Below are 17,631 nucleotides of genomic sequence, written 5' to 3'. Positions count from 1 at the left end.
AAGCGAAGATGCTTATTTCTTACATTGTCCTATTTTTCACAAAAGCATTTCGGTTGTGACCTTTTGCACATATTTGCGTGTGCAACAATGTTGAACTACTTTGTTTACACATCTAGCTTCACACAACATTATCACGATGCCTGGAACATCCTGTATAAGGCCCTTCCAAGCACTTTGTACAAATGCAGTTCTGTCTTCATCCATGGGGCGACAGGGCTATCCACATATCCATAGTATCACTAATCCATGCACATATTGCATGGCTACTTTCTGTTATAAATAAAGGGCATCCCAAAAGATTACTAAAGGAGGCACTTCAGCTGACACCGAGGGTCCCTGCATGCTGAGACTTCACCATGCAGCAGTCTGACATCTCTGCAAGGGGGTGTCCAGTTCCTGACCAATATGGTCCCCTACATTCTCTCCCAACAGGTAATGGAGTTGGATCATCCCTTGGGGGGATTCTTGGCTTCATACCTACATACACTGTAGGTACACTTAGAGTAGGGAGTCGCATAGTAGGAGTACCCCAGATTACTGCCTTGTTTATATACACTGTTTTAGCAACATGGTAGAACTATGTCTACTATTTACGCTTCTGGTTTAAGTTGTCTGAACAAATGCGCAGGTCCTACGGATTGGTGGGGACTACACAGCATGGTGCCTTCAATGATTTTTTTTTTCAAAACCTTTATTGAGGAAGTTCAAGTCAGGCACATTACACTGTGCTACGTAGCAGCTCAAATAACACAGTATAGACCATGTCAAACATTTGGAAACAAGTCAACTGCACCTTGCAAGAAACATGAACATGTTAAGGCTGCAAACACAACATAATTACACAGAGGTCCCGCGCCACATGAGGGTCGCAACCCTCGGCTATAACATCAAGGGAGAGTGCCGCGGGGTGGGGAGGCCTGAAAGGCGGGGGGAGGCAGTCACTGGCCAGCACCAGCGGCCACCGGGGGTGCAGCGCTGACGGGGAGCACGGGAGAAGCGGCGCCGCTGGGAGGGATACGGGAGTGTAGGTAAGTGATCAGAAGGCCCCAAATATCAACGGGTTGGGACTTGGCAGGTAGAACGTCCCAGAACTCTGATAACAGAGTCTGACACCGAGAGGCATCCTTCAGCCAGCTCTCAGCCCTGGGAGCAGGTCTGCAACCCCAGCACATGGCCACCCTACGCCTGGCCAGGACCAGCAGCATCGCAATCAGGGGTCAAGAAGCATCTGGGCAGAATTTTACGAAACCAAGTAGGCACAGGGGAGGGTCTGGGTGCACTGTAGTACTAGTAATGTCCGAAACAGTGGAGCACACCACCCGCCAGAATTCGGAGACCTTAGGGCATAACCACACTAAATGTGCAAAGCCTGCAGCGGGGGCAGCACAACGTATACAGGTGTCATTTGGAATGAGCCCGAGCTTGTGGAGCTGAGCAGGGGTGCGGTACAGCCTGTGCAGAAACTTAAAATGTATCAGACGGAGCCGGTAATTTGGTGACAGCTTTTTTGTCTGGTTGCAGCAGTATAGCCAGTCAGCCTGCGTGATGTCCATACCAAGATCTGCGCCCCAAGCCTCCCCGCACGGTCTGTAGAAATGGAGGTGGACGTTAGAGTAAAAGCGTATAGTTTGATGGCTAATTTGTGTAGGGACGGGGATGTATACATGAAGTCAAGAGCCTGCATATTGGGTGGGGGCTGAGGGAATGTAGAGTGTAGTTTCCGACAAATAGCATGCACCTGGTAGAACAAAAGCATGTCCAATGGGCCGAGGAGTCAGGAGGGAAGTAGAAAGTGTCTGTAAACCCAAACGCGTTGCATGCCTAGAGATGCCAGAAGGGTGGAGTGGGGAGAAATCAGGGTGGGTCACAATTGGCACCGCATTTGCATATAGTAAGGGAGGATTGGATAGCCATCGAAGCCCAGACCAGGCCCAGCGCAATGTCTTAAACGTGTCCACCTCCGCCCACGGGCACACCGCCGGCGTGAACAATGCCGTGGACAAAGGCCAAGGGGATGCCATATCGGTCTCAACGGCAACCTGAAGTTGATAAGGAGTAGGATGAATCCAGAAGTGAAGAAAGCTTGCATGAGCGCACAACGCATAGATCTTGAAATCAGGAGCGCCCAACCCTCTGACTGACATGGGGAGAGTGAGGATGTCATATGCGACTCCTGCCTGTTTACCCGCCCAGATGAGCGAAATGATTAGGGAGCGCAATTTGCGAACAAAAATGAGTGGTGAGAGGTATAGGAACGTTCCAAAACAGGTAGAGAAATTTTGGCAAAACCACCATCTTAGCGATTGCAATCCGGCCAGCCAGGGATAGCGGAAGCTGGCTCCAAGTCGGAATCCTGGATTCCAACCAATCAACTGCACAACCAAATTTAGATCTCCACAGTTCGTCCAGATCCCTACTCAGCCAGATGCCTAGATGGTGTGTGTGGCCCGAGGCCCACACAAATGTGAAGTCCGGTGTGAAAGGCGTAGTGTCATCAGTCAAGGGAAACAACACGACTTGCTCCAGTTTACTTGAATCCTGGAAAGCCCGCCAAAGCGTATGATTTCCCGGACAAGGGTGCTGAGGTTTTCCTGAGGGTGACAGACATATAGGGTTATGTCGTCCGCGTACATGGAGACGAGGAGGGAGCGGGCCGAGAAACCTATTCCCCTGTGAGTATGGTGCTGCCGGAGCCTGGTGGCCAAAGGCTCCATTGCAATGGCGAAAAGCATAGGCGATAGTGGGCATCCCTGCCGGGTGCCCCGATCAATGCTAATGGGGTCAGATACCTGGCCGTTGATGCGGAGACGCGCCGAGGGGTCAGTGTAAAGGAGCCTGATCTTGCATATAAATATTTTGCTGAAGCCCATGCGCTATAAGAGGTAGAATAAGAAGGGCCATTCAGGCGTATCAAACACCTTTGTAGCATCCAGCAGGGCAGCCACTGCAGGAAGACTGGGATTAATTTGGTGTAGAACTGAAAAAATTGTGCAGAGGTTGTACAAAGTAGCTCTACCAGGAATGAAACCAGATTGGTCCGAAAGAGCAATGAGAGGCATGAGTAGCAAAAGGCGGGAGGCGATCAGTTTGGCGAAAATTTTGTTGTCAATGTTTATTAAGGAAAGGGGGCGGTAGGAATTGCGATGGTCAGCAGGCTTGTTGGGTTTGAGAAGTACAGTTTTGCGGAGAGACTGGGGGAAGAGGCCATTACCGAAGGATTCATTATACATAGTCGCCAAGTGTGGTTCTCGGATATCCGCATACGTTTTGTAGAATGACGCCGGTATGCCATCCAGACCCCGGGCCTTGTCGCCGGGTAATCCACAGATGGCTGTGAGTATTTCCTCCCTAGTGAATGGAACATCTAAAAATTCCCGGTGGTTGTTCTCAAGCCAGACCAATGAGAAAGACTCGAAGTATTGATCAAAGACCTCCCGTGACGGGGGGTACCAGCTGAATATAGCTGTGAGTAAAAGTCTAGGAAGTGGGACTTAATCTCTTCAGGGGAGGTAGTAGATAGACGGACCCCCATCGCTAAGGACCATAATATAGGAAGCAGCGCATGGTGGGTGGAGGAGATTGGCTAAAGTACGTCCCGGCGGTCGCCTTCACCGAAGCGGTGAGCCTGGCCCTCCCTACCCAAGAAGTAAAGATCGCAGTCTGCTTCTTCCAAAAATTCTGTGTGTTTTTGGCGTATTTGTGCAAGCGTATTGGGACTGGGGTGCGCACCTGAGCGGCATCCAGATCTTTAATTTCCGTCTCGAGCTTAGTCAGAGTGGTGCGGATGGAATGAAGAACTCCGGCCTGTTTGGAAATGCATTTTCCTCGTGTGACGGTCTTAAAACCTTCCCAGAGTATGGAAGCCGAGTCAACGGATCCCGTTTTCAAGTCAAAAAAATAAGTAATAGCAGTTTTAATGTTCGCACAAAAGACAGTGTCCCAAAGGGTGTGGGGGAAGACGCCAGGTAAATGCACCTTGCGAGGAGTGGGGAAGAAGGAGGCAAATCTGGACCGGCGCAAGATCAGAGAAGGTATGCGCCATGTGTGTTGCGTCGGTGAGCCAAATTAGGACATCCGGGGAGGTCAGACAAAAATCTATGTGTGACCAACAGCCCCTCGCACTGGTGACATAGTTTCCCTCGCGGGCATCAGGCCGAAGGTGGCGCCAGGTAGTGTATAGAAAGTTGTCAGTTAAAATTGACTTGAGGGCCGCAGTGGCGCGCAGGTGGGATGTATAGGAACCAAACCGATCAAGTGCCGCCGATAAGGTGACACTAAAATCCCCTCCCCAGACGACAGCCGCAGGGCCACAAGCAGAGATGAGGTGCCTATATGATGGAAGAAGCCTGGATCATTCAAGTTGGACTGTAGACAGCAGCGATCGTCACTGGCTGAGCCAATAGCAAGCCGTGGAGGATTACATACCTGCCCTCAAGATCAATATGTGCCAGAGCAGTGTGCCACGGGAGACCCCTGTGTATCAGATTAGAAACCCCCCTTGCATATGAAGATTAGGTAGAAGAGTGTGATTCCCCCCAGAAGCTGGGCATCAGGTGCGTCTCCTGTAAGAGGCATATGTCTACCCTGTGTCGCTGTAAATGTGAGTGGATCAGTCTGGCCTTACGGTGGTCATTCAGGCCACGGACATTCCAGGTCCATCAGATGGTGTCAGTCATGAGGTGGTGGCCCTAAGCGTAACGATACGCAGCACAGGTGGGGAGCGCCACAGGCAGGTGCAATCAGTGCAACAAGGACATCAGCTGGCAGGACAACATGGGTAGAACACGCAGGCCTTGAACTGGCGGACTTGGCGCTCAGATGCAGAGCGCGCCGGTGAGCAAGGGTCGTGCCCCATACACCCAGACCCGGCGAATGCAGTAAGCAAGTGGGAGAAGAGACTAAAGGAGCAGTGTGATCACAAACTGTAGATAACAATTGACTTGAGGCAAGACGAGGCAGGAAGGACAATGCAGTGTTGCAGTCCAGACATGTGAAAGCAGTACATAACAAACCTACAGTGGTGAAATAAAGCCACATCTCCAATAGAGAAGCAACGTACCCCAAAAGAAAACCCCACCCCATTCCAACCCAACCATCCCAGGCGAAGAAAACCCTCCAACCCCGCACTCACTCCAACTCCCCAATTAGGCTGAGATGGTGCCTCCAAAGTTGGTTGGGTTCTTATTTAACAGTTTGTCTGAGTAGTTCAGTTGCGCCCTTTCTCAGAGACCTATTCACCTTCAAACCAGAGACATCCATGGTGGGAAGGAAAATCTGCCTCAGCTGAGTAGGCATACCCTGTGTATTGGCTGTATGTTAGTCAAGCTTGTAGGATAAAATGTTTCCTACAATTGTGCTAACCCTATCTCCATAAAAGTATTTACTAAATCTCTTCTCACACAATGTCCGAACATTGAGATAATGGTGGTGAAGAGGCAGTTTTTCAAAATATTACAGAAAATTGCGGACATACAGTTACAGTGAAATTAGTAAATTATGGCCTCCATGCAAAGGGTGGAGATGTAACCTTCGTGGTTAAGGCAAACGAAGCATTCAGAACAGAAGAATTCTACTCTTGGGCTGCATTCGTGTCTGAGGATGCTAACACAAAATTGATTCACACTCACATTAAAGATGAAACATCGGAGGAATACTTTCCATATGGAAAACATCCTTTACCACGAAACCATTACAACGCTGTATGGTTACATCGTGGTTTTAACAACGCAAGTCGTTACATCGACTTGCACTGGAGGGCGTTCTAGAATAAGGAATAGTGTGAATTACTATTCCAACACCCCACTGTACATAGAGTGGAGTTGGAATAGTAATTCACACTATTCCTAAGTCCAACACCCTCCAGCGCAAGTCGATGTAACGACTTGCATTGTCAAAACCGAGATGTAACATTCCATGTTGTGATGGTACGCGTTGTATCATCATACATCCTTTCCATATGTGGACATATAAATTCCATTAACTTGCCAAGAACACATAAATTGGTTTAAAGGTGCCCTCTTCATACCTTCGAAAATGTGAGACTCGATCTCCTCAGTAAAGAAGGAGCGACTTGGCCAGTTCTAGCTGCTTATGCAATGCATCCTAATCTTGCTAATTTAGATGCAGCAGAAATAACAATACTATATGAAGATCTAGTAAAAATTTACAGAAACGTCAAACTATTTATTGTTCAAACACTCACAGATAACCATGCGTGGACTGCTCAGACTGCACAACCAAATTTGGCTGCTACGGTTATCAGCCCTCAAACATTGAATGCCGTTATGGGAAAGGTTTTCCATCAGTCGCGAGCAAATTCCATCTCGATTTCACAGAAAACAAGCCAGCTTGAAGCTGGACCACGGGCCAAACGAAGAATATTAACAATTTGCTTGCCAATGGTTAAGGCCCCCTGGTGGAAGATCATACTACTTGGGTTACAGTCTTTACTGCAGATTACACCAGAAATCATAGTATATCTTCAATAGCGTTCAATTACGTTGATATCGACCAATGCACAAGCTTCACTCAGCGAAGAATCTTGAGAAATCTAACCAATCAACAAAGAAACATAGCAGAGAATCCCCCAAGACCCCGGACAAACCAACCAAACCACCAAGAAACAGACCGCTCCACCAACACGGCGCAAAAAAATAACTCTGGGCAGGGGCTCTCCACATAAAGACACAAGCTGTCATGACTTACTACAGCCGCTCAAAGTCAATGAAGAAGTCCCTAAAACAAGAATACTCACAGAAGAGAAAGCCAGATGAATACTCACAGAAGAGAAAGCCAGATAAGCAAACCTCAGGGACTGGTCAAGGAAAAATGAAACGAGAAGGCACTGAATCCCCTCGAACTAGCCGATCGCAGGTTGCAGTATCCCCAAGGAAACACAAGAGGGGAAGAATATCCTTATGATGCCTGCCTAAACTGTCCCCATGTGAATAGACTAGAACACCTAAGTCAATCACCCAAGAACAGGGTGCCCAAAGAACCGTCTGTGGTAAAACTCTCACAACAACAAAACAAAGCGACATCGAACATCACCGAGAAAACATACTTGCCACAAGAAGGCTTAAAATTAAAGTTGATCCCAGAGTATGCATCCCAAGGGAAATGGGACACCCTCAAAAGAGGAAACATCTTAAAGTTGTGCTCGTAACTTACGGGATTAGAAAATATAAAAACAACAGATATCGAAAGTGTGGCATTTATTGCCCCAGAAAAGGGTCAGATAAACGAGACCTCAGAAGTAACCTTCTACAGTAAAGACATGGCCTCTGCCCTAATGAAGTACACAAATCACATGGGTGCCTCGGGTTTGCAGGTTAGTTTCGCGGCTCCAGCCAAGTATCCAGCTTTTTTAAAGGAGAGAGCTCCCAACACTGCAACAAAAAAAGCATGACCTACAGTAATGTAACCAGGCAGTCACCTACTTCAGTCCTGTGTGGCTCCCTAGCAGGAACTCAAACAATGCCCTGGAGAGAGAACTTGCTGCAAATAATAACAAGCTTAGCAGGAGGCTCACAACAGTGTGTTCTTAAATGGCAGAACTCCTAAAACTGGTTCTGGCTTTTCCAGGCTCTAGGATGAAGCACCTAGCACCTCGGCTGATCTTAAAATTGATAAGGACATCGCTTACCTCATCAAAATCTGTTCCTGGAACATCTGAGGACTAACCAAGAAAAAAACTGAAAGGACAACTACCTCCCTCTTGAATAGCTACAACATCAACGACCAGCAAGCAACTTGGACCTTGCAAACTACCCCCTGGGAGGATTTCACTGTTTATGAATCATATGCAATAGTATCCCAAGCAGGTGGCCACACATCGGTAGGGGTGTCAATTTCAGTGAAGAACAACCTAGCCTTACCGGTTTCCTTACTCTGTAAAGGGCATGAAGACTACATTTTCATCAAAACTCAGACCCCGCAATTAGAAAATAACAACTCGAAACAACAAACAATGATCCTCGGCTGCATCTACCTAAAACAAGCAAGCGAGAGGCAACCTTGAGCAAAATGCTCCCTACTGTGAAAAAACTTTTTTCTTACTTTCCTAACGATATGTGGCTAACAATGGGAGATTTTAATGCAAACTTAAAGAAGAATGGTTTGGACTCCTCTTTCCTAACTTCTCTGGACAAACATATATGGGCCATTCCGGAAATAAGGCTTCAGTACCAACAGAAGGATGGTTGCAGCGCATCGGTGGCAGATTACCTAAACCAACTAGGCCTCCATATTCTAAACAGAAGACCAAACTCAAACTCACCTGCCACTTACACGTATTTAACTGTCTCTAGAATGGCTACTCTAGACTACATTTGGATCTCGATCGCTCACTTCCATCTGGTGCAGGAATTCATGGTAACTCCCTCACCAGAAAGCGATAATGCCATTCTCATGTGCAAAGTGTCATTCCCACAGTGCCTCCATCCAGTAACTTAATTTATTGGGCAAGAAGCCAACTTGGAACCTGTAAGAAAGGTACGTGAGCTTTTGAACACCAGGAAATAATTGAAGAGAAGGTAGACAATTTCCTAGATAAATTGAATCAAGAGTCCAATGATCAACTGACTGTGACATCATGGGAAATAGCAGTGGTGGACCTTAGAGACAACTTAGCTACAAAGATAACTAAAAGTCACACAAAACCACCACAAAAACCCTCCACTTTACTGAGCAAAAGCAAACTACAATGAACATCAAATGCCAACTAAACAACTTATTGCACTGGTGCGCCAACAATGACACTGAACACAAATGTCTTCGTGAGAAGATATCAATCACTCACAAGGAGTACAGAAAAGCAAGATTCACCTAACAGAGGATGAAAGAAGAATACATTGGGCAATCGCACATAAAATATTAAAATCAAAGGACCAAAGGAGATTCTGGAACTGTGTAAACAAGGGTACTAGACCTGCCCAACCATCAACCGTAACAAACATCTCTCCTGCAGACTGGGCGGCTCACATTGAAGCACTTTATGTAGAGCCCATTAGTAACAAGTGGCCTAGCCATTACAGCTCTAACCATATTAACTCTCACATGAGACCGGAACCGACCATCAAGATTACACCAACTTAAGTCACAGTTATTATTATAAAAATGCACCCAGAAGGGGCGCCCGGGCCAAATGGCATACCAACAAAGGTGTATAAAGCATCTACGCACAAGTGGGCTGTACTCCTGGCCACCCTATTTAAGGCAAGCAGAATGGGCGGGCCTATTCCTGACTCCTGGCGATGCTCTCTCCTTGTCTCTATCCACAAAAAAGGACCCCGGTCCAGCCCTGATCACTACTGAATGACCGCCCTCCTTGATATCAAAGGGAAGGCCTTTGCAAGCGCTATACTTCAAGAATTAACTACCTGGGTGGAAGACCGCAAACTGATACCCTTTACTCAAACTGACTTCCAAAAAGGTTGCCACATTAAAGACAATCTGTCTAGCCCACATGATTGAGGGCACGCTCGCTACCAAAGGAAAATCGCTATTTCTGGAAGTCATCGATTTTCAAAAAGCTTTCGACAGCATTGTTCGTCCAAGACTGCGGGAAAAAATAAAGAACTGGGGCATTCTGCAATCCCTACTGTATGCTCTCATCGCCCTGTACACTGACACCTGGGTAAAAATAAGAGTTTCTTCTGGATGGTTAACAACCAACAAAATCATGACCAACAGCAGCTTAAATCAGGGATGCATATTGGCCCCACTACTCTTTAATCTGTACTTAGTAAACCTGCCCAAGTGGCTGTCTCTCTCTCTCTCTCCACCCAGAATTGCATCTACAAAAATTCAATCAATGCAATATGCAGACATCACAATTCTCCTCAATCAAACCCAGGTGGGCCTCCAGAGGCTCTATGACTCATTGGCCCCATACTACAAAACAAACACTTTAGAGATCAACATCGCCAAAACAAAGGTGATGATGGTATCGAGATAACAAGAAAGAAAGCGCTTTTGGGATATCTAAGGAAAATCAATAGAGGTAGTGGCCGCATATAAGTACCTGGGAATCTGGAGAGATCATAGAGGAAGACCATCTCCACATATTGATGCAATGCAAGGAGTGGCTCACTGCCTGGAGGGGGCCTTCTTAAGAACTAAGAAAGTCCTTCTTTCTCCCAAATTCGCGCCGTTAATTCGAGTGATAAGTGCCAAACTTCTACCAACTTTAGTCTTTGGCACAATAACCTTCAAAGACAAAATGTTCACTTGGTTGGAGAGAGTACAAACAGCCTGTTATTGGAGAGTGTTCCGTCTATCCAACTCGACCTCTCACTCCCAAATCCACATGGCGTTTAGCCTGCCATCACAACATTGGATCATGAAAGCAAGATGTATTGCCTACTGCTTAAAAACTAAAACAGCCTGTGACCTCACACTAAAGAGTTGCATCTGGTCCATGCTAAATAACCCTAGAACAGCTTGGAGTCAATTTTAAACACAATGCTTGGATGCACTAGAAGTCCACGATATATGGTCCAGTTCGCTACCCACAGGTGTGGCCCTAAAAGTATAGACCAAACAAGCAAAGATCTTCTCAGTGGAACATTTTGCACTTGCTGTGAAAAACCTCTCCCATGATAGCTGGGCATCTAAACTCTATGCTTGTGAAACCCCACCATACTATTTTTAATGAGACTACGTTTTGGCATACTCATCCTGATAAATATGGTTAGAGGTATAAGGAAGACACGCCCTCTCAATGCCGTTTCTGCGGCAACAGGAAAGAATCCTTAACTCACGTTTTATGCATTTGTAGGTCCTTGCTCCCCTTGCATACATTTTTGCTGCATCCAATCTGGTGCATCCTCAATGTGCGGACATGCCAAGAAGCCCTAGAGGAGTGCATGAGCGGTGACTGCTCAGATGGCCACCCGTTTTGTAAAATACATGTCTGAAATCAAGTCTATCTTACTTGTAGATGATCACTATAAATTTTAGCCATGCCAGTTATAAATTTTCTTCTTATGTGAACTCCTTTTTAACAGAGAATGGAAATTGTTTTCAATATCCTTTTGTAAGAATTGCAATGATTGAAATTAATTGGGTAATAAAAATGTATCCTATTTTCTTCAATAGCAGTCTTACCGTATGTACTGGAACAAGTACAACGTGTGTACGGGGCAGGACCTGCTCTGAACTTAGGGATGAAACTGATGTGCAATTTTGCCACATTATCAACCGTTCTGTTAAGTAACATAAAAGGGGCAGCAGCAGCAATGGCTATACACCTGCACAGCAAGAGCGGGAATTGCCTGCAATTATCGAAGAAAGCTATGCTACGCTAGGCAGAGCTAATTAGGGAGCCAGACCTGGGAAACCACAGGTTAAAGTAATTCTGAAAAGGATAATGCTAAGCAAGCACCTGATTCTTCCAAGAAGAAATGGGACAATAAACAAAAAAATAAACAAAACAAAACACAGTCACCGGGTGGTATTCTCAACAGGAACACACCAAACAAAAATACAATCTGAGAAACAGTGACAGTATTAGAAACCCTGAAAGGTATCAGGTTACAGATATACGTTCATCTCGGTCCTTTCAGGAGACATCCGAAAAGCTTTAGGAGAGAGACGGGTAGTCAGAATACAGATCGGAAGAGCAAGTCAAGCCGAAAAGGAGACACATCGAACTTTGGACTACATCATTAAACAAGAAGACAAACAAAAGACTTCAACGCCTCAATTTAAAAAGAAGGTAACTTGGATTCAAATTAGACATGGCAAGGCTACTGGGGACTCTGCTTATGAACGGGGAATCGGCAGTGATGATGCTGGACTGAGCAGCAGAAGTCACAATAGCTCGCCGGAAACTAATGGATTATCTGGCGGTAGTAGCACTGGTAGAAACACCTGATACAAAGGTATCTTCGTTTATACAAAATGACACTCCAATTGGAGGGGGACATACTCAGCAACATCAATGCTCTCTTTTGGGAGAACTTGACATATGGTTACGATATTCTTTTGGCTGAAAGGGATTGGCCACCTGAGTTCATAATGGAGTGCCCAATAGGAGAAACAGTAATTTACCCTGTTTTCCTTTAACTCGTTCCAGAATCAGTTAAACCTTCACACTCAGAGGAGACAATACCCACCAAAGCATGAAGCTAAAAAGCAAGTTAGGGAAATCCTAGATAAACTTGAGTACCGTGGTGCAATAGAAAATTGCACCTCGTCCATGAATAATCCCTTATTTCCTGTAATGAAACTGAACAATTCCTACTGTCTAGTTTTAGACTATAGACATTTGAACACTTCTACATGCACATTTGCAGTACAAAATGCACATAATTCTGCACTAATGAATAATATTGTGCAGAAGAAATACAAAACAGCACTAAATATCTCAAATGGGTTTTTCTGCCAGTATATAGCACCTGGAAGCAGATATTTGACCACATTTTCAGCGCTAGCTTCACTGCATTAATTTTGTCATTTAGCTCAAGGCAATAAGAACAGTCCTGGGCTGCTCTCAGCCAGGGCAGCTGAGTTACGTCAAAATTTGGATGAGGAGGCATTGACCTTTATAGATGATATCTATCTGATGGACGATGAGTTCATGGAATACTTGACTAGAGTAAACCACATATCTGTAGGATTCGCTCACCTGGATTACAAATTTTATTTTAAAAAATAAATCACCTGCCCACCTCAATGTCCTGCTTCTGGGATGTGAATTGTCAAGAGAAGGCAAAAAGTCTGGCAGCACATTTTTTTGAAAAATGTGCACTGCTCCAACCTACAATGTCTCTGAAAAGACTACAATCCATTTTAGGATTCCCAAATTTTGGCAGAGCATACATTTCGGATTACACAGAATGAGTAAAATTGTTCTACAACTTAATTAGACCTGTTTTTTCAATCAACCATTGGACACTGGAACATACAAACATTTCACGTTCTGTATAAGCTGAAAAGATAGCTTCCAAAACACTTACACAACTATCCTGGTATTCTGCATAGTCACTGGACCAATGGGGTACACATATATAATTTTCAATGAAGGTAATACAGTACCTATTGCATAAAATCACATTTGTACACAAACTATGAAATATGTTTTGCAACCTCTGAGAAAATTCTTACAGCATTGCTGTAGTCAGAGAGAGAACACTGCATCAGATGTAGACTACAGATTCGATTCTACATTACAAACATGAGAATGTCCTCTGCCAAATGAAGTAATGCTTTTCGATCAATATGAATACATCATTTATAACAATGGATCAGCTCAACCTGATGTAGGGACACAACAACAATTCTCACGGCATGCACATTTGTAAAGGGGCGCATGCATGATGGAGATATCTGTCCCGGGGAAAAACACACTCAGACCCTAGGGGGCTGTACAGTGTGGCTGGCAGAGCTCAAAGCCCTTCTATTCTGGCACTAAAAAGTACAGATCCCGAATTCCCCACACTTAGGGGCCGATCAGGATAGCGGTTTTTCCGCATCCTCGGGGCCGGCGGAAGCCACCGCCGGCCCCGAGGATGCGGAAAAACCGCAGCGGACTGACCAAGGACCCACCGCCACATTAGGATGGCTGGTGGGTCCTGGTTTCCGTCTGCAGCTTTTCCGCCGCGGTTGGCTTACAACCGCGGCGGAAAAGCTCTAATATGGTGACGGTGTCTCTCAGACACCGTCCACCATATTAGGATGGGCAGTGAATTATGCTTTTCCGCGGCGCGTTTCCCGCCGTGGAAAAGCATACGGAACTTCACTGCGGGGGCCCGTTGCGGGCCCCCTAGGTGAAGGGGGGGTGGGGGGTGCACATGGGGGGTACCTATGGTACCCCCCTGCATTTGCATGCAGAAAGCGGCAGGCACCGCACGGTGCCTGCCTCTTTCTGCATGCAAAAGCAATGCGTGCATTTTTAACAATGCCGCGGGTGCAGCTTGAAGCTGCACCCGCCGCAATGTTAAAAATAGAGGATGTGACCGCCAGGGTGGCGGTCACATCCTAATTGCAAAAGCAATGCGTGCATTTTTAACAATGCCGCGGGTGCAGCTTGAAGCTGCACCCGCCGCAATGTTAAAAATAGAGGATGTGACCGCCAGGGTGGCGGTCACATCCTAATTGCACAGGAGGGAACTCCGCATGCCATGCGGAGGTTCCCTCCTGCTCTGGGGTCACGGACGGACGCAAGTCCGTCCGCGATCCTGATCGGCCCCTTATAGTGTACGCTTCATACTACTGTGTCCAGTCCTATAATGAATATCTTCTCTTTTGGAGCCAACATAGATTTTGAGACTCCAAGGGTTCCACAATCAAGCACAAGCTGCTTTGGGAATCGGTGGCAAAGCTGAAAGAATTCTTGCCACAGGCTCATGTTATCCACACATTGAGTCATCAGCATGTTGCCATTCTCGTTGAAGGGAATTCAATGGCTGATGAAGCTGCTACGGCAGCAGATTTGCACTGCTGCCATTACTGCTATTACTCGTTCAAGTACGAGATTAGATAGAGAAATCATAGTGGCTGTTAATGCATCCCGCAACAACAACCACCTGACAAAAGGCTTTCCGCACAAGTACTCCATCAAGTTAGATGCACAAAACATTCTCTATGCTCAGATTCCAGGAGTGGGGGGATAGAGTAATACCAAACACTGATCGCAGATTGGGATTAAAACTAGCTGCACATGACGGTTTGGGTTCAGCGCACACATGGGTTACTGCTACAGTTTCTTTACTGAAGCAGTGCTATTGGTGGCCAGGTCAAACAAAACAGACCAAGGACTTTGTCTTCGAATGTGACATCTGCCAGCAGCTGAAAGACTCAACTGTAGCACGTCCACCTCAGACACCTCTATTGATCTAAGAAAGACCTTTGACTTTGTTTATTTGGATCACTGTGGCCCCTTAAACTCAGACACGGCTTACAAGTGCATCATGGTGGCAGTGGGTTCATGTTCCAGATTCCTATGAGTTTGGCCGCCGTGCTCATCTGACACTCGAACTGATATTAATGCTTTGCGAGACTTCATCAGGGCATATGCAATTGGCATACTACATTAGGACCAGGGCCCAGGGTTTGGCCATACAAAGAGGCCATAGGAAGTTTGGGTGTGGCCTTGCTGTACTCCTCCCCCTACCATCCTGAGAGAAATGTGGTAGTTGAAAGGAAAAACAGTGACTTAAAGCAGTCCTCAACAGTTAAAGTACAAGGTTCAGGTGACAGTTGGGTCAATCACCTATATAGATGTCCACAGAGCACTCAGAAACATGCCAAGAAAATCCCTGGGGCATCGTACTCCTCATGAACTCCTGTTTGGTGTGAAAATGTGGGTACCAGACCTCAATCATATCAGTGCAGTGGCTACAGGAACATCATTTGACATTAATCAATGTTGGCTGTTTTACAGGAATTCAATGAATTCCGGGGCACTCAAAGCAACGTTCAAGTAAAACGCACTGCTACTGGAGAAGTGAAGGTTGTACTGGCAAGAAGTGCCTGAGTCCCAAAGATTGGGCATATGGTGAGAGAAAAAATAGTGGACAAGAAGAATTTGGGACATCTTACAGTGCGCCTATACCTGTCCTGACTTTCGAAGGTAACAGAACTGTACTCTTCCGCCCCTTGCCGGTCACAGAGACAAACAGTTTGTCTCCATTGATATGATCAAACCACACTATGTGACGGATTCTCAAATCTAGGATGTGTGTGCCCCTAGGTAACTGCTGAACTACTTTCGCTACAATCAGAATGTTCAGTTTGAAGCTTTAATAACCACAGAAGAGTCCCTTCCCCAACACTAAGCTGTAAACAACAATGAAGTGATACTTCTCCCTGTTGAAACAACTGTACAATCAACAAGTACAGAAATCTCAATTAATAAAATTGAGGACGTCTATGTGAATATGCCACAGATCAAGTCATCTCCCAGTTCTGGAAAACCTGTTAAGCTGCCAAAAATAGACCGAATGCGTCTGGTTAATTCATGCATTATGTGGACTTCTCATTGGATTAAAGTGAACCTGATCTGCCACCACCACCTCCTCCTTTTAAGCTACGAGTGTATGCTCTATCTTAGGCTGAAAAATACATCTTTTGTTGTTCAATGGATACATCTCTGGATTACAATTGGATTACTTTTCCTGGTCCACGGGATTGATTTGGTAACTGTCTTTTCCCTACTTCTGAATTGACACTCTCCCCCAGAACGCTCTGTAGTACAACTCGTGAACTTGGTTCTGAAACCACATGCATCATTGCACCTTAAACTAAGGGACCTGTTCCTGGTGAACATTACAGCAGTTCCAGTTTCAGAAGGAATAGTGTGTGACAGGCTATCATATGATGTGTATGGTCCTACTGAACTTTTGCAAATACCTTATTTGTTTAAAATTTTCTTAAATGATATTATCACCTCTAGTGCCTTTTCTGATGATAGGGACATTGACAATTTGTTAGGAGATCTAGAGCAAACAGCCGCATTTACTAATGATGAATCATATGATGGTACATCTAATTTTGGCGACATGGTCTGTTATGGTCACCATTTCTTACACAAAGCTAGTATCCCACGTGCTGTTTATAATTAAACTCAATAGGAACACTGCCCAACACCTCTGAAAGGTGTTTCAAAAACATTTGCAAGCAAGTTGGTTTATTTTTCTGATTTTGACACATCAGATCTTGCCTTTTATTATTATAGGCTTGCAGCTATACCTGCGAAGGTAAATATGCTAACAAACACCAAGCTAATAGACTCTGCTTCCTTTATTATCCAACTGTCTATACAGTTTTTTGACTTTTGGAAAGACATAATAGATACAAAATCTGTCTGGGGGACAAATGATTGTTAAGTTCAGGAAACTGAGGCCTTATTTAGAGCATGCCTCATACCTCATCAAATGATTTTCCTGAATAAAACAGTGCAACAAACTTCCTGTCTTTGTTGGGCCAAGATGAAGGATTTAAACACACCTCATATTCCCACATTTTCACTTCGAGAATTGGCAGCACTTAACACACTTCAGTGAGGATACACTTGATACGTAATGGTTCCTTGAATTCACCAGACCCCAATTGGAAGGGATGGTTTGTTTGGCCTGTGGACACAAATGGGTGTCACTCTAGATTCCTGGGCAACACCGAAGGGTTTAGGACCAATAGGCCTTATCAATGAAAAAGGTTCAATCAGAACACTTGGGGTGGTGACGTCACATCATATAGTGTTGGGAAGTTGTGCCTTGATTGGCTAAATACCTCAACATTCTCCCAGGTGAAGCAACACTTGTCCCTCTTTCTGATGACATGGATCTCAAAGATTTGCTATTAGGTCCCAGAACCTATGTCAAAAGCGCTTCTTGTGTGGAATATACAATGAGCTGTGGAAAAGTTGCTGAGAGATTTCACAAGCTAGTCAGGGATAAATAGAAAGGTTTAGGCTGTGGTTGACAATGATAGGACCACATTATCATCCAGAATGTATTCACTGTGCAAAATAGTATGATCTGCAATTGACATAATACAGAAGGATATGTGAACATTAAAGCATGGTCAGTCACAACACTGGTCGATTGTAATTCTGAGCTGGACATTGCAAACATTACGTTCCAGCTAATGGTTAAGGGTAGTGCACAGCCTGTATTTCTACGTGTT

The sequence above is a fragment of the Lissotriton vulgaris genome, chromosome 6 (assembly GCF_964263255.1).
Source record: "Lissotriton vulgaris chromosome 6, aLisVul1.2, whole genome shotgun sequence".
Taxonomy (NCBI): Eukaryota; Metazoa; Chordata; class Amphibia; order Caudata; family Salamandridae; genus Lissotriton; species Lissotriton vulgaris.
The sequence above is the reverse complement of the archived record's forward strand: the minus strand, read 5'-3'. Positions refer to the sequence as shown.